General features: G+C 38.0%; 1 protein-coding gene across 4 annotated transcripts in view; it reads right to left on the bottom strand.

Annotated features, from left to right (window-relative positions):
* DISP1 (dispatched RND transporter family member 1) overlaps nucleotides 1-22,936 on the bottom strand; it is a 95,131-nt gene that overhangs the window by 54,202 nt on the left and 17,993 nt on the right. Inside the window, exon 1 of one of the 4 annotated variants that reach the window (XM_064446325.1) lies at nucleotides 11,714-11,733. The exons of the other annotated variants lie outside the window; for them this stretch is intronic. The gene's annotated coding sequence lies outside the window, so the exon portion shown is untranslated. Of the gene's footprint in view, nucleotides 1-11,713; nucleotides 11,734-22,936 lie in introns of those variants that run through there. 4 annotated transcript variants of the gene reach the window in all.

The following is a 22,936-nucleotide window of genomic DNA, read 5'->3' as shown; positions in this document are numbered from 1 at the left end:
TGCTATTTGAGCACAAACTCAGTGTTTGCTCACTAGGCTGCTTGCCTGCCAGAGGGTTACCCAAACACAGCTCCTGCAATGGGAAGTCAATCTTTTCTAGCTGTCTCTTAGCAAACAGATGTGAGCCTGGGAATTTCTCATGCGTTCAGATAAATCAAGAGGCAGACTTTTCAAGAGCATCAACCTTCATAGCTTTAGAAGGAGATGCCATATTTCTCTGGGACCCTCTGATTGCATACTATTCAGACTAAACTCCAGTTACTGCCTATCATATACAGGTCACAATTTCCAAAGCTGTTCACTAAAGTTAGTTCGATAAGTGTGTGTTTTACCTGCTGTTCGAAGTCAAAAACCTCGACACAATTCTAAACCATGGCACATTTACGTAGCATTTAAAAAAATGTAGGGGAATGTTATCTCTATTCCTTTTATATTATGCCTAGGGATACTGAGGTGTATCTTAGAAACCTGATTTGGCATTTTCTGCAGGTTCCCTGGAGCCACACAATTCTGAGCTGTACTCTTGTCAGTATACAAAACTGCAACTGTATACCTTCCTAATCAATTTTCAAACCAAAAAAATCCTTTAGAAAAGCATGGGGTATACAGAAATCGCATTATAGTTGTATTACAAACCCAGATATATTATTTCTCTGCATGAGGCCCATTTAACAAACCAAATTTTTATATTGAACATGTCCAGTATTGACCAAATGTCTAAGATGATGCACTTGAAGGCTTTTTAAACCTGATGGTACCTCTTGAGATTTACATTCAATAAGTACAGTTGGATAGCTATTTAAAGATCAAATTCAAGATCAGACTTCAATTAGATTACTTCTGCTACAGTCTGTGATGTATGTAGCCAATTCAGTTAGACAATATTGCTTTTTCCAATTACTACAGGCTACCCGTTTTATATGTACTATACATGTTTCTAGGAGATCCATCGGAATAGCATTTGGTTCTCTACTGGTTACATAAATTGTAGTATCAGATGAACTCTCTTCATATACAAATTAAGGAATCTGAAGAGCATCAGGTGCTGAAATTTATTTAGGAGTACAGTTTCTTTCCATACCCAGGAACTGAGGATCACAAAGCACTCCAGGACTCTGAAGTTGCAGGGCTGATACTAGTCTTCTGCACAGGAAACCAGGGTATGGAAATTGAGAGAACACTAGTCACTTTTGGTCATTAGAGAGTACAACGTGGAGATACTTTTTTATATCCTGGAGAAGAAGAGTGACTGGGTGCATGCCAGCAGTGCCACAGCTGTACAAAGTCAGCACCAGTAAGCCACCTCCGTATCAGACATGGAGGCAGGCATACAGCAGCTGCTGAAGACTTCTGGCAGCCCTGTGGCAGCAGCAGCTGCACAGCCCTTCTGTGGCTAGGAGAAAAGTTTGGTACCTTTGCAACTCCTTCCCTTCCAGCTCACTTAACTGGGCTGCGTACCTGTTCCAAGGCACAGGCACTGCTAATTTTAGTAAAGCTAAGAAATATGTTTACTACCAAGCCATTGAACCTTTACAGCAGTGTTCAGATATTAAAACCTGAATGTTCTTTTTACAGTTTTCAATCTTATTTAACAGAACAGCCTTGCTTAGTCTACAGTATTTAACAGTCACCAGCCAGATACTATTTTAATGAGCAATGCATGCATAAAATATTGACCTTCCTAGCAAGAACTCAAACCCCAATCAGCTACTGAAAGCAAAAGAGCAGCTGCAGAAAGATTGCTCCATTTGTCAGAAGATATTAATCTTCACATATACCCTTTCCAAAACAACTTGCGTATAAATCTACCAGCAAAAATATCTTTCCCAAAGAGTGTGCTTTAGAGACAAAGATAAGAAAAAAAAAAATCATCTAACCTTGAGGAAAGCATCCCAATCAGTTTTGGATGACTATGTTCTTCATGCTCACATGACATGTACGCTATATTTTTTTTTCCTCACAGTGAACAAAAAGGTATCACATGGATCTGGTCGTAGTACTCAAAGCCAAATGCATACAAAGTTATTGCTAGGCATTAGAAAGACTGTAATATCCGCCAGCATTCTTCCTACCTTTCCAGTACAACCAAGTGCAAGATACCAGGCAGGACCAGCAGTATTTCTGCATGGTGAGTGGAAACAGGTGACCCTGATTTCCTTGGTTACTATCATATTATAAGCCAGTGGTGAGAGCAAGCTGCGCCTTTCAAGGGGAAGGGGGCGGGGAAGGGGGCAAGGAAGGGGGGGGGGGTTGGCGGGAAGAAGCTGGAATGCTCGGCCTGAGGTCAGAGGACAAGGAATTTCAAAGCTAGGTGATAATTTTAAGAGGCGAGTGCCTATCACGCAAACATGTGCTAAGGCGCTAACCCACACACTTCCTCTTCATGGAATAGTTTTAATCCCGATAAATTTTCTAAATTCAACTCACCACATACGTGCACAAGCTCATTTGCTGGTGTAAGGATGGCAACCGTAACAGGCAAGAATAACCAGCAGGCGTGGGGAGATGCGCTTCTTTCAGTGGCACTGATGATTTAGGTCCACTTAGGAGAATATATGCAATATAATGTGTATTATAGTGTATAGTGTGAAAACAATAGGCTTTAGAGTTAATACTTAGCACTAAATAGAAACTTTAAAACATTTTTGCTTAAGGAAAAGCATGTGGTACACAGAATATAACTAAAAACTAGAACTGCAAATTGAAGGGATAAGCATGATGCATAATATCTGGTTGTAAGCTCCCTATAAAACAAGTTATTGCTGAACTAGTTTCAAATTCTCACAAAATAACAAAGCAGAAACAAAGGGCTGTGTTTACAACATTTACAAACTGAAATTCCAGTCCCCTACATAGAGGGATTTCTTTCATTAGGACAAGACAGAGAAGAACTCAGTGATTAGCATTCTAATTCGATACTAAAACATAGTCGGGTACAATTGGTAAAGCCACTGAAGGCACTTTCCCAGGTTTCTTGCTTTCTTGTTGAATGACTGCACTTTTTCTTTCAGAGCCAAACGAGCCAATAGTTCAACAACATCATTATCTTCTATGACTTTCTCCACAAGTGCTGCATTACTAATCTACTTGCGCCACTACTGTAAACACTGAGCAGAACCATCAATACTCTTCAGAGCATGACTGAAATGGTTAGGCTTCTTGTGCACAGAAAACATCTAAAAGTATCAGCCATCACAACCTAGTTTGCAAGGCCACAGGTAAACACATAAGTGACAGCAAACAAAGCTGTATTGCATTAAAATGGCATGGGTGAACACGTGTCTGCCTTCAGATGGAGGTAATTGAAGAAAAATTGTGCTGTGTATTACTTATATTTTACGTATATTCTGTATAGTACTTAGCAAAAGCCTCACAGACTTCAAATATAAAAGAAAAGCCAGGCCCTGTTAAATTTACTATGCTCACCCCCTTTAGACTTAAAGATGGAAAGAAATACTTCCCTCAGGGAAGAGGGGCCCAGCTCATAATTTCTGGATTAAACCCATTACTATTAGCTGCAGAATGAAATTATTAGTGACAGATTCACCGAAATACCTCTTAACAGAGGTCACCAGAGCTTCCTAGAAACCTAAAACTGCCACTGTAAATTTAGCTAATAACAAGTCAGTTTTTTAAACCATCAAAATTAGAGGTAAACATAACCACCAACCTGTTTTAATACCCTAATTTAGTCATGCACTGAAGTACAATATATTTGCATTTTCTTCACTTTGAAGTTATAAACTGAGAAATACATGAGTGCTGGCATGCACCACTACTACATCAACACTTATATTCGCGGATGTGGACGTAGAATTTCTATTGATTTTCAATACGCTCATTTCTCTTAAAACACAAATCAAGAATAACCTCTCTGGCAAGTACACAAACCATAGTTTGATCAGCACATTTAAAATAAGATTAAACAGAGGCTTAAAATAGGATTAAACAGAATCTTTTGCCATGGAAAATTCTGTTATGAAATGGATCAATTTGGCAAATATCAAGAATCTGGAAAAAACAAGAAACAACACACACAAAAATCTTACTTTCATTCTGTGTTTATCACCGCCATTTTAAAGCTTCACTCAATTACTTCCAGAAGACCTTAGACAGAAATTGTTCAATCTACCACTTTATAGGCTATGCTTAGTTCTGCTTAAGCTTCCAAGACTGCTCATAAACTCTGTACTGTTCCATATGACACACATATGCAGTCCTCGATGAACAGCCTGTTTCCCCCCATCCCAGGTAAGTGACCTCATCATTGGATTACAAAATCCTGTTTCTCTTGCTTGTGCTCTCCCTCAGTCCAGTCCTGCAAACTTTGTGTTCCTAGTTGTACAAAGGATGCCCTTGATTCCAATCTAGTAAACAGCTGAGTAGTTATGTCTACACTGCTTGGTGAGGAATCTGAGCTTGACATCCTTCAGATGCAAGTTCGGCATAAAATCCACATCTTGTTCTTGGATTTGTCATACAGTTGCACAGCAATTATATCAAAGCATTGCAAGCCATTCAGAGACACTTCTTTATTGCAGTGGAACTTAGGCACTAGAGCATCAGTAGAAAGAGCACCGGGCACAGTCTCTGCTCTACAACACATCAGTATACCTTGATGCTTGGACTGCAAGACGTCTGGAGCATTGCATTTTTTTAATACCAAGCTCTCCACTCCTCCCCCATGCAATGAGGGCCTTCAGCCCTGTTGTCCCTCTTAAGTTCAGATACACTGTCAGAGGAACTTCTATAAGTAATGACACTATCCTAGCTAAAAGCATTTTAAAATCTCCATTTTTAAACAGGGTAAAACAGACATCTATAATTCTGCTGGTTCATATGGAACTGGTGGGTAAGATGTTATAGCTGAATTACTAGGGAAGAAATACAACACCCTACAAAATGGTCATGGTCAATCTCACACTAAAATGAGTGTCATCTCACTGTCTCAACTAAACCACATTCATTTGTATTACTGAGCAGGAACCTAAAGTTCTCATGGTTCCACAAGCCTTAAAGAAATTAAAAGCATACTCTTATGATTTATTTTACCAGTAGAAAGCTATTATGCAAAGATACTTGAATCCCACTGACCCTCGTCACAAGTTTCATGGAACTATGACCAAAATTCAACAGCTGTCATATATACTCTGAATCTGAAGTAGACTGATATTAACTTGCCATTAAGAGACAACACTACCAGATTGCAGATTTCACAGTCTAAGTTCAATTTACTATACAGTTCCTTCAGTAACTTCTTTCTTCTGCTTAATATTTTGAGGTGTTAGTTGTTAAAACAAAAGGCAACTCATGTGATAACTAGAGATACCCAGTAACAGAAAATTATGCAAAAGGCTGGAAGAGCACTTGATTAATCAACTGTGAGATTCAATATAACTTTTTGTGCAAAGCACATCTGCTTCTAAACAAAGCAGGCAAACAATTGTTTCTCTGCTGGGCCAGTTTCTCTACCATTATGCTACAGAGGAAGATCCCATTGTGCAATTACCTCCCAGGCACTGGATTTAGCTCTTCAGGTGTCTAGGTTGAAGAACTGACCTTACTGAAATTAGGATTTCTTTTAATTGCTCCCCTTTGCAGAATTTGCAGAGCGATCTGAGTAAGATTCAGCCAAGAGGGAAAAAGCAGGGAACAATTCTGTCACCCTGCAAATGAAACTTCAAGATAATAAATATCTGTGTAAGTAGGTAACCAAAAAACTGAGAAATTTGTAAGAAAACTCAGGCATTGAAGTCCTGGAGTGGTCTAAATTACTCTATCTCGAAATACTGTTCCATTCTATTTCGCTATACTTCCAAAGTTCTGTGGGTCTAGTTCCCCTTACAGCAACTGGCACCTAAATCCGAAGATTTCACCTTCAAGACACTAGGTCATCTGAAATTCAACAAACTGTCAGGGGCTGCACTGAATTATCTACCATCTGGAAACTGTAAAAATAAAAATTATACAAATAGTAATGAAAAAATACTGTAAAAACGTGATGGTGAAGTTTGACAACCTTCCAACATAATTAAATGGAAACCTGCCTCTTCTGATGATCCATACAACTTTGAGCAAGCTGAGTGAGAGCTAAGAGCCCTGAGGCATCAGATGAGGCTATCCATCAGGGTCTCCTACCTGTGAAGACAGACACCCTAGAGATAAACTCTATTTCCTTCTACAAAGAAATCCAGAATTGTTTGTTTTAAAGTTTAAATTCGTTCAGAAAAAAAAATATTTCAAAACACAAATTCTTTGCAAAAGTACAGCTCCTTTTCTTCAGCCAACTCTATACAGTCTCTTCCTGAAAAATATAGCACAGTTCAAAACAGAGTTAAATGATTATTTGGAGTTGCCTTGCATAAACACAAGCCAAATATCAGCTTAAGTTACTACAATTGTCTTTATATAGGCTCATAAGTCACACAGCAAATTTTGGCAGAAACAGGCTTCAGTCTTTGGAACATACACATTTAGGTATTTGAACACAGTGCCAAAAATCTCCCAAAGATAAGTCAAATACACCGGGAAAACCGGTTTTAATATCTGAAGAGTTATTCAACCTGAATTTATCAAGATTAAGAATACTTTTGGTTTTTGCTATTCTGAGGACAAACAAATCTTTCTGCTCAATATCTAACAGCTGTTGTAAACAACTCATGCTGGAAATTCTCTAAGAGATTCTACAGAAAGTCTTTTATAGAGCAAAATACTTTGCAACCTGAACACCAGGGTTTCTATAACGGAATCAATTTCTATGCCATTGTCTTAACTTCAGCCTACTTCATTCAACCTACAACCTCTAAGCTTTACATTCAAGAAGTTCTCATACCAGCAGCAGCCTTCCATAGAAAGACCCGTGAAACATTAGTTCCTGTGACCTGTCAGAAAGTAACTGAACAACAACATACTCCAGTCTGACAGAAAAAGCAAAAAGCTACCTTTTCAAAACTGGGACTAATTGTCTGGGAAACTGGGTAGTTTCTTCTACCGAGAACAAACAGTTACACTTATTCAAAAAAATTAAAATCATAATATTTCATCAATTTACTAAAAATGTCTTTTTTTCCCCCCACCCACAGCTTAAACCAGAAGTGTCTCAGCACTAGATCCCAAACTTTAATTTCCTTCTACTTCTGCTATTGTTATGCCAGCACTTCTAAATATTTACCCTTCCCAGATTCCTAAAATGGAAGGAGCCGGGGTTCTTTTGTAGTGCAGATGATTTGCACAGACCCCAAGTAGTGGAGAAATTCTCACGCTTTCATGGGAGGGAAGCGGATTTAGGGGACATTTTGTTCATGGCAGGGTAAAATAATCTTTAATAAATTTAAATTGAAGGGTCTTTCTAGCAAAGAGGAATTATGTATACTTTCCTCATGTACAATCATAAACATTAAAGGTATTAATAAACATTCTTCAGAGAACTGCAGATTTACATTTTTCATGAAGTGTAGATGTGATTAAATTGCATCTATATCTGGAAACATTTAGCACTAAGCTGTTGAAAAGTTATTTTACTGTATACGCCACTTCAATTTATCTTCCAAAAAATTTAACTGTCATCACAGATAAGGATTCAGTAAAAGCTTCAAAAAACCTAAGGAAAGACAAACAAAATGCAAGCATGAAACATCATGAAAAAGGAAAACAAGTGCCAGTTTTATGGCTCGTGAATGTTTTGGAGTCTCTGCAGTGACAGCTTAGCCACTGCTGAAAAGGGGGAAGCCAGCTTGGTCTTTGCTGGCATGACATGCATTCAGCAAAGCAATCTACAAGACAAATGCTCCATATCCTATTTATTTATTAAATCCAACACATAGTCTAACAACTTAAGCTACAGTAAATCTAAAGGAAATTTAAACATAGAAGATACTATGGACTAATCTGAGACAAAAGCAGGTTTCCTTTTCTTTTTATAAGCACACACTGAGTTACATTCTCTTACTTAATAGAAATCTGTTGCTAAGGCACCTCCTGTTGCAATACAACAGACAGAACACTAATTAAGACCTGCTAAAGTCACTGAACATGCTATCTTAGCTGAAGCTGTGAACAAACGTATCAAATATTATTCTTTATTTTAAAATTGTCAAATTATGTACTCTAACTAGAAGGAAATCCTTCCAGAAAATCTTTTTGAGCACTGAGCCTCTTTTGTTATCAAAGCAAATGTTTCTTTTTGTGTATATTCCACCTGATAAAGTTGGATTTTCACCCCCTTATGGCTGCTGAAAATTTAGGGATTAAGAATCTAAATGAGATCATCGTCCCCATGTATTCCAGAATTCCTTAAGAATCTGTACAAGTGTATGTAGTCATTGACAGAGGAATATAATGAAACTTAAAACAGTTTTCCACATAGTGGGCAGCTACAGTTCCTTGACATCCAACTCAGAACACTACATGGTCAAATCAGAAAAGAGAAAAGAAAGCAGAGACTGCCAAAATCTGCTTTTCAGTCCAAGGCAAAAAAATAATTATGAACAAGTCAATCTCTATAAAACCAGCAAAAAAAATTACTTTAAAGGTATGGTTATTACTACCAAACCTATTTTGCACAGGTCTGCCAGTCTATCAATAACCATCTCTCCCTATGCTCCAGCTACAGCAGCATTTCTCTTTCTTTTATACGGACCTTTGCTTCTTCCTCATCTCCTCCTTCCATTTTTATATTTATCTCCTCTGTTCCTGAATTTTCCTAATTAGAAAATCTTCTCAATCAGCAGGACCAGAAACTCAGAAGATTAATTTCTAGAAGCAGCAGTCTAGATACGAAAGGAGAAATCTCTGCATCTGTCCTGGAGGCAATCTTACTGTGTAGAATACCTATCTGCATAAACACTATTCCTCACTGCAAGAAGTTTAGATGTGCAGGACAGTTTTAACTTATAACCAAGAAGTTTCTGTAGGCACACAAGTTCTACAGACTCCGTTAACTGGTTTTACCTTTTAATCATTGCAGTGATCTGCACTGCATTTGCACCTTCCACAACACTGAAGTGTCAGGCACCATAAAGCTCATTGATGAGCCACGTATTGAGTTTTCCAATTCAGGCTAAGATTATTTCAAAGCTATTTATCCTCCTAAGGGAAACAGTTAGAAGACAAAATCAGAAATTTTGTTCATAAGATTAGTGAGAAACTGTAATATTTAAGGTTTCCATTAAAATGATTTTGTTTTTACAGACTGACTTCACCACGAAAACATTTCAGAAAAACCCATTAAGGGATTCTTACTCAACTCTAAGTTACAATACAGCTACACTTCAGCAATTCCAGATCAAGCCAGTCAACTACTTCAAACTGTCTAAGGACCACTGAAGAAACACTAGCTATTTATAAAAGCCCCATCTTTCTAAAAGAATATACTGAAAACTAGTGCTAGAACTTTAAACCTTTGAAAACAGAACTTTAAAATAACAGTGGCTACTGGGAAACTGTAAGTGTTTATTTTTCTTAATTTTTTTATACTTACAAAAGCTGTTTTAGAAGTCGTAAGAGAGAAAAAAAAGCCCCAACAATTCTTTACCTCTATCATTTAAAGCACATAGTTGAACGGTTAGAAGCCTACCCTATACACTTACAGAGGGATAAAGGCACAGTACCCAACGTCATCTGCAGTGGGATCTGTGATCACTTGAGAGCACCAGAATTCAAAATGACTGATAATCGTCACTTTAACTGCTGTATCTCCTCTCATTATCTAAACCCGGCATGCATCACAAGTCTGGTTTACAAAGCAGGTAAGCCAAGGTGTGCTGTATGTCACTAACTATAATTTGGAAATACTTCTCACATACTTTAACACGTTTCTAACAGTATTTAAGAAACAAGATTGACATTATGGTATTTTAACTGGAAAAAGAGAGAAGCAGAAAGGAGGACAAACCTCAACACTGTAAACAGTCATTTGGTCAACCTGTATATGCCTTTGCCTTCAGAAATTAAGACATTATGGTTATCTTTCATCTCTGAAGAACAATGACAGATAAGCAAAAGAAAACTAGTAGGAAAAACCAACCAAATATGAACTCTCAATTTATCTAGTTCATGAGCAAGCTATAGAAGGTAGCTTTTCTTATCAAAACTATCTGGAAAAAAACCCATGCTTTCTAATAGCATTACTGGATTTTGTGATTATTTTTTTTTCTAAGCTGATAAAAATAATACCGACCAACTATAATGAATATTATGACTTTTCAGGTTTATAATGTGCCTTTGATATTATTAGGTTTAAGAAATACCAAACAATGGAAAAGATTTCCAAAGATAAGTTTAATAACAGTAGTATTATCTACTTCTTTGATGCATCAAGTAACACAGCTGCTGGCTTCAGAACTAGTAATAATCAGAAAATTTTAAAAAGCTGAAAAAAAATCTGAACATTTCATAATCTTCCAACTGCAGTAACTAAAGGTTAAATACTACTGAAGACTGGATCAAACTTTTTAAAAACACTGTTGTATTAATCTGTGTTCCCATTTATCTGGTTTAAAAGGGTTACTTTAACCAAATCTGGCTTAAAAGCAGAGAGACAAGGCAGCTAACTAAACTGGAAAACTATAACAGCAAAGTTATGTGTCAAAGAAATATGTTGCTAACACTGAAGAGCAAGGTAAGCATGCCTGCCTACCTTAAGCTGAAAAATAGTTTTAAAGTGTGGCAGTTTTAAAGAACAGCCAAGGTTAATTTGTATAGTAAGGAACAGTCTTAAAAAAATAAGGAATGTTTATAAATATATACAGTTAACAGTTCTGTATATATTGTAAGTAACATCCAGACACCAGGCCACAGATACAGGCCTTTCAAAACAGTTAGTGCCTGATATTCTCAGGAATCTTGCCCTCTCCAATGAAGACTGTATGATGTCAACTCTGGAGAAAGGAGGCAAAATGGAACAGGAAGAAAAATGGCACCTGGAAGGAGGTAGCCCAGTTCTAGGCAGGTTGATGCCACTCAAAGGCATTGTGTAAGAAAAGCAATTTGAAACAGCTCTTTGTGTTACTCTTCAAGATAAGATTTTAATGATACTGAAAATAATTCTCAAAGGGAAACTGAAGAAAAAATAAACTTCAAGCTAGATAAGAGAATGTGTTCACAAGAAAAAGGGCAAATACTTATTGCACTTCTCTTCCATCCATCGCCACAAAATATGATACTTTATGTCCAGATTTCCTACAGTCTAAATCTTAATCAATTCTTTATTGTCACCAACAGCTAGAAAAGATATTACTTTCTGGTCCTGGATTAGTTACCTTGAACACAAATGAGCTGACAACAGTAACAGAAGCCTTCCCAATACAGAAGAATTAAAATAATGAACTTCCCAGAGCCTGCACAAAGCAACCCTTCCCTTCCCTACCTAGTCAGCAGTGTGACTCATGAGAAACAGCTGACTGTACACAGAATGAAATGTCTGCTGGAAACCAGGCTCATGTGTTATATTTGATGTACTTCAGGCAAGTGAAAAACTTCATTATAACATTCCAAACAGGTTTCCAGGAACGGCGGCACAGTGAATTAGGGGCTAAAGGAAGAGGAGTTGTCAGTTGCAACTGCATCAGAAAGAAAACCAGGAACACATTTCCTGGGGTTTTTTAAATTACACTTCAAGAACTATTGTTAGTAATAGCTGTTCCAAGCTGTAAAAACTGCAACCTCAGAGGGCAAAAGTCAAAGAAACCCTACTGATTTTCCCCAGATTACTCACAGAATTAATAAGATCGTTTGGGAGCCAGCCTTGAGGTTATCAGAAATCTCTCGTCACTTGTCCGCAGTACACTTTCGCAGCATTTCTGTTTGTAACTGTTTAATGAACCACAGCACTGAAGCGGAAATCCTCTTGCCTGCTAGTAGGTCATGCTGGAATGCAATTTGGTTATCTACATATTTTGTGTTTCCAATAGCAGAGTTAAGAAGAAAGTTAAGCAGATAAGTCTTTAGCAGTTTTTCAGTACAGAGTTCTAAAATATCTTTATGAAAGTGTATTCACCACTGAAGAAATAGATATCAAAACTTACCAAAAATTAGGCAAGTTACCTTAATTATTCATTATATAATCAAACAGAACATTGCCTTACAGCACCACAGAAAGTGTTCCTTTTTAGAATATTTAAAGCAATAATCTCAGTCAGGTAGAAACAATCCAAACAAGAGTTCCATAGCTGAATTGAACACTGCTGTTTTGACACACAGAAAATCCGAAGTATCAATGGAACTTAATGAAGGCTATGCTGCAAACTGATTCTTGTCAAGGAAGGAATCACAGAGTTTTAGCTACAGGCATGTCTCCACTACGCTATGTTTAGGCACGTAGAGGATTCTAGCCCAACCACTGCCACTATCTGTGCACAAGTATCTCATATTCTGAGCACTTGGTTCAATGAAGTTCCCCACATCACTACCTATGCAGAACAAAACAGACACCAAAATGGGTATCATCTTTCAGCATCCAAAACGTGGCTTGCCAGCCAGAAGCTCAGACATCCTCCATGGATTTGTGATGGGAGGTCAGCAGAAGACAAACCAGAACTGGTATGCTCACTACAGAATGGCTTCTCAATAAGGCCACAAGAATAAGTCAGAACCAGGTAGAGATGAGACAAATAAAAACCTGCCCTTAATGTGATGGACACTGTCAAACACCTAGCACTGCTAGAAACCTTGTACATTTGAAAGTGCTACGCTTTTGAAAGTAAATACTTTCTTTTGGCCTTTTGGACAAATGTTCCGAGAAGAAAATTAAAAGACTTGAAGAGGGTGAATTGGCCTAGGAACCAGAGTAACATTACAGGAGAGCAGAGAGACTAACATCATCATCGCATTGAAACCCAAGGATCTGGCCAAGTTATGGGCTGGTAATAATAGTGATAAAACAAACCCAAAACTTACTTCCCTCCTTAAACGAAAAAGCCAAAAAGAGGCAAAATCCCCCAAACAGCCTGTCATAGATAAGAAGCTGACTTAACTTTGCTATGAATTTGAGAGAAATCACATTATTTGTGGAAGGATCTTGCTGGTTTGATTAGTACAATCACTGAAGACTTAAGATTAGCAGGCATTCATTGCCACAGCTTGGAAGAACGTTTTGCAATATCTGATTTCCCTTCTTACATGCCAGGCAATCCAAAATGGATTCCAAGCAAACAGAAACATTAAGGGTCTTTAGACAGTTATGTCTGTTTTATCTGACAACTTATAAGCAGAACAAATCCAGCACATCAAATGGCAGAGGTAGCGCAGTGACACATGCTAATACACATACACTTAAAGAACTGCCTAAGACATTCTAAGTCATAAATCTATTGTATGACGTGCAGTTTTTAAAAAATCTCATGACACTGCTGTCATCTGCTATCTAGACACCGTGGATTCACTTTTTGCATGCATGTGTTGAAGAGACTGCTGCCACATGCAACATTGTGCATTCAAGTTCAGCATCTTGTTTGTGTTAGCATGAACTTTTGCCCACTCTTGACTGATTAGGCTTTTTGCACAGGAAAAGCTTAAGATAAGTTTTAGAAATTTGTTCTGCCAGGGCAGATTCTCCCTCCCCTTCCCCTCACGCAACCCATTGTACTTCGGGGCAAAAAAAGAAGAGAAACAAAGCTTTTAATAAACTCTCAGAACAGAGAAATGTGTGCACACAATTTTGATGTCAAATTACCAGTTATCTACATATTTTGTCCCCAAAAAATAGAAGAACAAAGAGTATCTGTTGCTTCCCATGTACTGCTACACCACCCAGCTAGAAGAGCTGCACGTCCTACCTTGGAATTGACTCATTTATTTCAGTCCACTCCTAACAGCAGCTCTTGGCTCCATTCTTGTATTTGTAACCTGTTCTCTCTATCATCAGTAACACACTGAATTTCCCATCGGAACAGGCTGGCAACAACAGTTTGCCTGCTTGCAGAACACTGCTGCCTTCAGCTACCTTCAACTTTTGACAACTCTTCAGTACAGACGTTCTTATACCTGGATATTGCCTTATGAGTTTGAGCAGCGAAGTGTCAGCTGGATCACCTAACTAATGAGACAGATGTACACTGGCTGGTGATATCGACTGCAGTAGGGATGAAGCAGGCATCCCTGCTGCCATAGCAGTTGGTTATAGGTCCTGTACATGATGAAAGTAAACCACTGTCTTGGAAAAGTCACCGAAAGTGATAAGATGCAAGCATAATTTCAATTACCTGGAAGTGACAAGTCACATCAATTTCCTCATCTGTCAATCCTGACGAGCAGACAAAGAGTTCTTTGACTATGAAAAGCAGATGCCTGTCCTGCAGCTACTGGGACTGGCATCACAGAAATGTAAGGCAGAAATGGTCATTTTCCTTTCCTGAAAGCCTTATGGCTGGTAGCATCTGGAGGCATCCATTAGCTTTCTTACAAGAGTTTTTGTAGACTTGAATTGGTTTTGAGCAGTGACTACCTGGGGCCCTAGAAGCGGCACAGCTTTTCTCTGAACAGAGAAGAGCTTAGCCTTGTAGTCATTCCCTTCACATACTTCATTAATCATTCACCCAAACTGGTTGTATCAATGGCATTTCAACAAAAAAGTCCCATATTCTTTTGCTATTTTTAAGCCAACCATAGAGCTACAAGTAACTTTACTGTCATCCACTGAGTCTGCTACTATTAGTCCCACATCTTTACTGTGAATTCTTAAAATTTTCCTACAAACCCCTGGTAAAGAGGTAACACTGCAGGTTTTTTTGTTCCCTTTTATGCTGCTTCACCAGTATTTTCATTCTATTTTAGTTTATCTAATACAATTTAATACAATTTTTTAAAAATCTAAATGTAATCTAAATGTACTCAAAATGTAATCAAATCTGTATAATCTAAATAATCAAAAGGTAAATATTTGTGTGCAAGCTGATGGTAGATTTTTAATACTCTTAAACACTGATTTATGGCAGAAATATGATCTCATGTTTATAGGTTGTTTACTTGAGGTGGAAAATTAGCAAGTACAAACTATTCACACTCATTTGCCAAAATCATCTGTGCAAAGGATTCTTAAGAGAGATCAGAACAAAGAGTGTCATTATCAGTATCAGATTATCATGCCACTTAACACTTTCTACATTTTTTTTTTCTATGAAATCCAAGTTTTCTTAAAGTTTGGAAGAAAGTTAAAAAAGCAGTACTTCTACCTGAGTTGAAAATAAACAGTGTCTGAACCGATAAGCCTCATGAGGGCAGGAAGGAATCTCAGTGTGAATTTCTAAGTGGAGCTCTGCTTGGAATTTCAAGAAGGTAATTAAGCACAGACCACTTCAAAGTGTGACATGTCTATACTGATCACTGGAACACACAGTTTTGCAGAGGGGGAAAGTCAGTACATCAAACAGCATTTGAATAAAATATGGATTTTTTTTTCATCTGTACTCTCCAAGAAACTTATGACTGACAGAATATTTGAGCAGGTCTGCTTTTCGTTTTTTTCAGTTAACATTATTTATGCCCATATACAAGTATTTCTTTGTAAGCAGCTGAACTTAGCTGTTGGCTCCAAATACCTTAACATAATTAGAATAGTTTTAATTTTAATTATGCCATGATTCCTAATCTTTTGTGCAGACTGCAAATCCAGTCTGTCTTCCCTCTAGCTGACCTGAGGCAGCAATGCATCTGAACCAGTCCTGGTCAAATTCAGAAGTGTATGTCTAATGTCCCTCCTCCAGCTCACATCATACATGATACTACTTTTGCTGATGTATCATGTGTGCCAACATCTTGGCTTGCTGCTTCTGTCTGCTAATTTTCTACATTCAAACTCCAAGCTTTTGCAGACAATCAAGAGAAAACACTGCTCTGTGCCATACATATATTGCATTGCTTGAATTGCCCTAAAAATTGATTATTCCTAACAAACTTTTCCTTCATGCTCACTGACTCTCTCAGAAGATTTCCAAGTAAAAACCCCTCTCCACAAAGAACTGTCAGTATATTAATTTTATCCAGTTTGTCTGGTACAGAAGTGGAACTTACCCTATTCCTTCCTTTCAGTCTGTAAGCACAAGTGAAACAAGTGGTTAAATCACAGTATCAGAGAAAAGAATTGGCTGCCAGGCTACAAGCTACCTAATGTTGCAGAAGAGTAGCTAACACAAGCAGTACAGCAACTGACCACTATTTTGGCAAAAAGGAGTTGCAGCTAGTATACAAGATCCAGATTTTTTAGGAGGCAAAGGGGAAATTCCCTTGTCTTTATCCTAAAATAGAACCCCTACTTTTCAGTTTGTTGTTTTCGGGTTTTTTTTATAAGCAAATCTGCAACTCTGAATTTATGACAACTATATCCCAATGCCCAAACAGACAGACTTGCAGTGAAAATACATTTTGTGGACTGAGGTGCAGAGGCTCAGTGAACTGAAACTTTGCCTGAGGTGACATCAGCCAGTTGTGAATAGATTCTAGGTGCACTGTGAGAACTGGGAGTACAAGCCAAAAAGCCCTGTCTCCTTCTCCGGAGACCTAGACAGAAGGCAATATTTCACTTGTAGGAGGGAATATACAGAAAGGAAAATAATATACCTGTCTTTTACAACAGAAAATAATTTTGATAGATGACCAAATAGGCCGTGTCTTCAGATTACTACAAAAAGATTCAGGGTGGTGGTTTTGGTTTGTTTGTTTTTAAAATACAAATACATACACTCTTTCAGTCATATTTTGTTCAATGAGCTTCAGAAAAAGTATATGCCGTATTCTGCAGATTTGCAAACTGAGAACATATGCTAGCATTATGCATACCACAATAAAAAGAGAATGCTGCCTGTTCAGCTGAACATCTCTTCCTGCACATGTACACAGATGGAAGCAGCTGTTGCCACTAAGTATCAAGCAAAGCTGAAATGCATTTGAGAAACTCTGCTCCCTTCCCCAGGCAGAACATACTCTCACGGACTGCAGCAAAGCTGGATGGGGTAGAAACTAAATGCAAGTAGTGAGGTGGTTTGTCATTCCCCCCGCCCCATAACAAGCTATGGCAAGATACTCATCATACAGCTTTGAGAAACTAAAAGCCTAATACAAATGCCACTTTCTCCTATATCGTTAAGCTAAGCAGCAACAGTAAGTCCAGACTTTCATTTTACAGCACAGCACAAGCGAAAACTAGGCTTCTTGCACTAAACCATCAGAACATGCAATTTGTCTATCTGGTCACTGCAAGAGTAGGCAAAAAAAGTAGCATCTGCAACACCAGCTTATCCTGAAAAAACATGGAAGTGGAAGGATGAGGTAATGGAAAGAGGGAAAGCGGTTTATCACTCCACTCACTCTCCCCTTGTAGAGGACTTCGAGCACTCAGGAACTGCAGAGGACTATGTTCCTACTCGTGACCTTTCTTTGAAAAAGTACAGTACAAAGTCTCAAAAAGTAACAGAAAAGTTGGGGTGGAAGCAGAAATCTGGCATTCCAGCACTCCCACTCCCAGCTTAAAACTTCAAGGCAGACCAATGGCTGCTACACAGCCTGCTGATTTGCTCTATTTTCCTTGAACCAAGAATGCTTAAGACGTTTTAACTTAGTCTCTGCTTAATGTCCCAGGATGATAATGTTAAAATTTTCTTTCTGGAATCTTTTAACGTCATCAAGTGCAGTAGCAAACCATTGAAAGTGAACATTCAATAAGAACCAGAAAACTAAGAATCTCCTTGCTCCAGAATATGAGCCAGAAGTCTCTTTTTCTGGAGGATTTTAGAGACAGGTTAGTTTGGTTTGCATGTTTTTAGATAGGTGTACAGCTATAGTAAGAGAAATTACATGTAAACTGGTGAACATTTCAGCATGAACAACAATCAAAGAACACTTCTCTCCAACATTTATCACGTTACGAGAACACATTAGCAATTGTACTGAAGCATACTTATGGATCCGAAAAGGCGTTACTGCTTTCTGTAGCTCATGAAGTAATTTCTCCTGTAGAAACCAGCTACAATATTATATTTTTCCGTATATACAACTGTAGATATTTACATTTCTGTGACTGAAATACAGGAATGATTGTGCTGAATCATTCCACAAGATAATGGATTTCTCAATCTCCAAAAATCAAAAAAATATCTGATTTTTCAGAGAAAAGTACAGGATTGCCACAAGATGGACAACTATATGGGGAACATTTTCCCTAGAATGCATTTCAGCCATAAGCTCATAACTAGTTTGATCATCCTCACAGTAAAAGAATGGGCGCTTTTTTTTTTTTCTTATGTTTACCTGGAGTTTCTTGTATTTTAATTGGTGCCATTGCCTCTTGTCCTTTCACTGGACTGGGATACGAACAGCAAGAGCGCCACAAATGAAAACTACTACTCAGAAAGAGCTGTCAAGCACAAAAAGCAGGAGAAAAGATTTCTAATCTGTAGATACTATTACATTGTTTTGCTCAGAAATACAGAAGGCAAATATTTCTAGTCTGCTTTTCAGTCAATGTCCCTTTAAAGATAACTGGGTAATGTGAACATGGAAAGCAGGAAAGCACACACATGCAAGTTTCATTTGCAAGTTTTACTCCATGTTCTGTCACCTAAAACACCCACACGTTTTCCATTTCTATAGAAAAACCGTGCCAGTATCTTCACCCAGACAGCTGTATTTTTCCTTTCATTAAATGGAAAGAGGTTTAGTTATAAATTTCAACTAAATGTTCCTACATTCAACTCTAGACTTCACTCCATTACTTAACCAAGCAACGAAGCAAACAGAAGGGGAAAAAATAATCCAACTCAGCAAATCCATGAATCACACAAATTATTTTGCTTCCAAGGACACGATCAATGTGTAAGTTAGGCATGTCACAACCTTAAAGGTGCACCTTCCTCTACTGCAGGACCTCATCCTCCACAGCTTCTGCCCAACTTCCATCCCACCCACCAAGGTCCAAGGATGTTCATTAAGTTTTCACCTCTGCAGTAGGATGCAATTATGTTTGCACTATATTTTAACTCATTTAATTGTTCTATTTGCTTTGTAACGGAGTCATTACCTGATCAGATATGACAATCATTTCAAGAAAAATAATGAAAAGATTCAGTAAAAATAATCCCCATTTACTTAATTGCCTTTTAAATCAAATTCATTCAACTTTTCTGCTTCCAGTTAAAGAACTAATGGCTTATTTGATCAGATCTTATTTAAAGAGTCATTTACTATACTAGCAAAATGCATCTTTAATGCAACTGCCACCTGAGACCTCTTCACCATTGCTCTCAATTGATTCCTCAGGTCCTTTTCTCAAAACAAAGTTCTTGTCAGTGTTGCAGCATCTTCCTCTAAGCCCCTTTTATTCTTCTCCACCAGCATCAAGAAACTAATTCCCCATCACAGAATTTCCTTCTAACCTCCATCCTAACTCTCCCTAGCAAAACACCACTCTTGCCATTCTGAAAATAATACTTTCCCAGGAGACGAAGAGGAAAAAAAAACCCCATCTGTATCAAAAGACACCGAAGTTACAGAAAATACTTACCTTGCAAAGAACAGGAGCACACCATACTAAAAACAATATGGAAAATAACTGCACAGAGAAGTTAACCAGAACTGGGACTTTGCCCTCATTGTCTTAAAGAGTTAAGTAGTCTCACGCATACACAAGACTTGCATGTTATATTTCCACCTTATATCATTTCCTCCTCAGCTGCCAGCATCCCATGTGTTTGCATACAGCACCTTCATTTTCCTCCCCACGCCTCATGTCCTGTGAGCGAGATGCAGCTCGATGAAGCCACCAAGCATTTGGCACATGCAAATCACAAAACAGAAGAAGGCAAAGCCTTATTACAGCCAGATGTTGTTGCTCTTACTGGAGCTCCACACTCAGGAGTCTCATTAGAAAGAATATTGTTCCCAGTTGCAGCCTAATAATGGAGAGAAATACAACAGAAGTGAAGCAAGTTGTCCACTCATGACAAGAAAGCATTCAATAAAAATCTAAATTTGGCACCTTTATATCTTTTATATCAATCAGCCTTGAGAATTCACAGCCATGTGATGCTAAACACAGAATACAGCAAGATTTAGTGCACTGCAAATTTTTACGGTTGACAAGAACGTTTAGCTGTCCTTACTATTAATGCCAATAGAAAGACTATTGGACGAAAGATAAAAACCTGCTATTTAAAATGTTAAGCTTTTCAGGTCTCTGGCTCAAACTGTAAGAAATAACTTCACCCTCCCTAAGGCAAAAATATTCCTTACGGTAAGATTCCAGCCCCATTGCTGCCCCACCAGCCCCAGTTTGCTTCAGCCCCTGAACTGACTTGCTTCTATTGGCAAAGATTACAGAAAACCATTAACCCCCAGACTCCCCCTAATACATGTTATATTTCTCCCGGCTGGCAAGCAGAGATAACTCAAAGGTGGACCTGACACGTGCCAGAGCTGGTGTAGAGACAAGACTATAGCACTGGCTTAACTACAGCGTTGCAACTTCACCCCCAGAACACGAAGTGTTTAACTACTTGCTGAAGCATCTGTCTTAATGCCATCTTTGAAAACGACATTTTAAAGGTGCAAGTATCTCTTCATTTATTCTAAAGGGAGCCTGGATGACTAGCACTGACGAGGTCCTTAACCATTTCAACAGCTAAACTTATCCACGATGAGCTCTCTCCTAAACTATTAAGCCAAGGCTGCCCCAGGAAACAGATTCTACCAACTACCTACCACAGTACTTTCTGCAGACCCTGAAGCTTCTGGCAGTAGCTGACACCAGAGATGACACAATAAGCAGCCAGATTACAAGTCAGGTTCAACACAAGCCATTTCTATATTCTTTAAATGTCTTTCTCCATCAAGAACAGATCTTATTTTCTTTTCCTACTTCTCCCCAGACATCTCATATACTTTCTTCCTTCTTCCTAAACTTGCTTTCTCCAACTTTTAATGGTGCACACTCTTTCTTCCTGCTTATTCTGTTCCTCTCTGCTTGCATGAGCACCATTCCTCCTATACACACGCAGCATTCTGACAGGCCTTGTTCAAATCAGGACTTAACTTCTTTCAGCCTGCTCACTACTATTAATACTCACTCCTCTGCCATCTCTCATCTCGACTCAAAATACCAGAATATTAAAACACAGTTGTGAATAAATTGGTACAGCAAAGGGGTACTGGACAGCTCTCTCCTTTTATTAATAAGCCTTTTCATGCCCTGGGGTAGATCTGATGTTTCTTCTCACATTAGTACCAGCACCAAGTTAATATTTACTTTCAGTATCAAGATTATGGTGCTATCAAACAGTAATATTATCAAGAAATTAAGTTATAAAAGTAATCTTTTAAAAATAACTTTTAAAAAACCTCTAATGACTATTACAAAGGGGGAAGACATTAAAAAAAAAGACATCTGGCTGAAGCAGTTTCAAAGCACAGTGCAACTATGTACAGGTTTCTAGCATTTTGTGATCTCAAAATGAAGTTATCTTCCTTAAAATGAATTGTGACAAACTATGTAGTCCTTCAGTATTCAAATTCTTCCATGTTTTGAATAACACACAACCAGTACTACCGAAAATCTTCAGCTCTGGTAAGGTCTCTTCAGTTTAACTACTGGAGATAGTAAAAGATCTTTATCACTATTATAATCTTGTGGCCAGATAATTATATGGCCTACCAAAAAGAACTCAAATGTAAATACGGTATTGGATTTCTAGCCTGTAGCTAAAGGTACCAAAGTAAATATTCATTTGCATCTGGTCCATTATTTCCATTCACAGAACACAAAGGTGTAAGTACACAATGTTTTCAGCACTTTATACGTGAAAAATGGGCCATTCCTTTAACTCAGTCTCGTAACTGCAGCTACCACCCATAAGCTTTAATAGGCTGGACAATTCAGCTAGAACATCCCGATAGTGAAACCACAAAAGAAATCCCCCGGAAGCAGAATATAGGAGAAAAGGAAAGGCATACTTCCTTTCAGACTCTTCCCAGAAGAGCAGCAACTTTGTATTATTTCACATTTGTAAAAACCTTTGATTCAGGCATTCAAATAAAACTTCCACGACATGCATAGAAGAGTCTCCTAAGACGACAGATGACTGCTTTACTACTTTGGGTAAAATTTATGCTGTAAAATGCTATATTTCTGTTTAAAACTTAAAGTTACAGAATTCTTAGAAAGTCAGTGAAAAAAGTATATATTGTTTATGAGACACTGTAAATGGAAATAACAGACACGAACCAACATAACAGTTGCAAAAGATGCACCCAAAATTTACTTAAGCTCAGCTTGGCTATACACATCCTACCTAAGAACATCATTCCTAAAAGGTCAATATATAAAATCAAGTATAAACATATCAGTTGCAAACTCAGGGTGAAACTAAGAAGCTACCCAGACTTTCAGCTACTCTCAGATCACTGCCTCTTGCTTATATCAGGTGGATTTCTGTAGGAACACTGTCTTCATCAATTACAGCTAAATCAGTGAATAACTAAGGTGATACTGTGCAGATGAACCCATCAAAATCCACACTTGTTCGGACAGACGATTCAGTAATTCCATCTGAGCAGTATTTCTTCTACTAGAAGAGCTAGTTTGTCCCAGCTCAAAACATTATCAATTTCTAGTAGCCTAAATGAAGTAATCTGGTCTTTTTCTAATTGCCACTTAACCCCAAATCACCAACAAGAAAAAAAAATACAAACACCAAAACCTAAAATTACTCTGGTCAACACCACTATTGGCACTCTGTGTACCCAGGCCAAGCATCCAGTCTGGACACAATGATGCCCTGCAACCCCTCCTGACCCCTGATCACCCAGAACATTTCAACAACTTCAGTAGGTTTTCCATGAGACATTATTGTGAATACAGCACAACACAGAATAAACAATCATCTTCTTACAGCACTTGAACAGTCTCCAGCTTATCCTACGAATGTAAAGCTACAGATATTTTATTTGTCAAAGA

The sequence above is a fragment of the Phalacrocorax carbo genome, chromosome 3 (genome assembly GCF_963921805.1).
Source record: "Phalacrocorax carbo chromosome 3, bPhaCar2.1, whole genome shotgun sequence".
In the NCBI taxonomy this organism is placed as follows: domain Eukaryota; kingdom Metazoa; phylum Chordata; class Aves; order Suliformes; family Phalacrocoracidae; genus Phalacrocorax; species Phalacrocorax carbo.
This window is presented reverse-complemented; position numbering and strand designations above follow the sequence as displayed.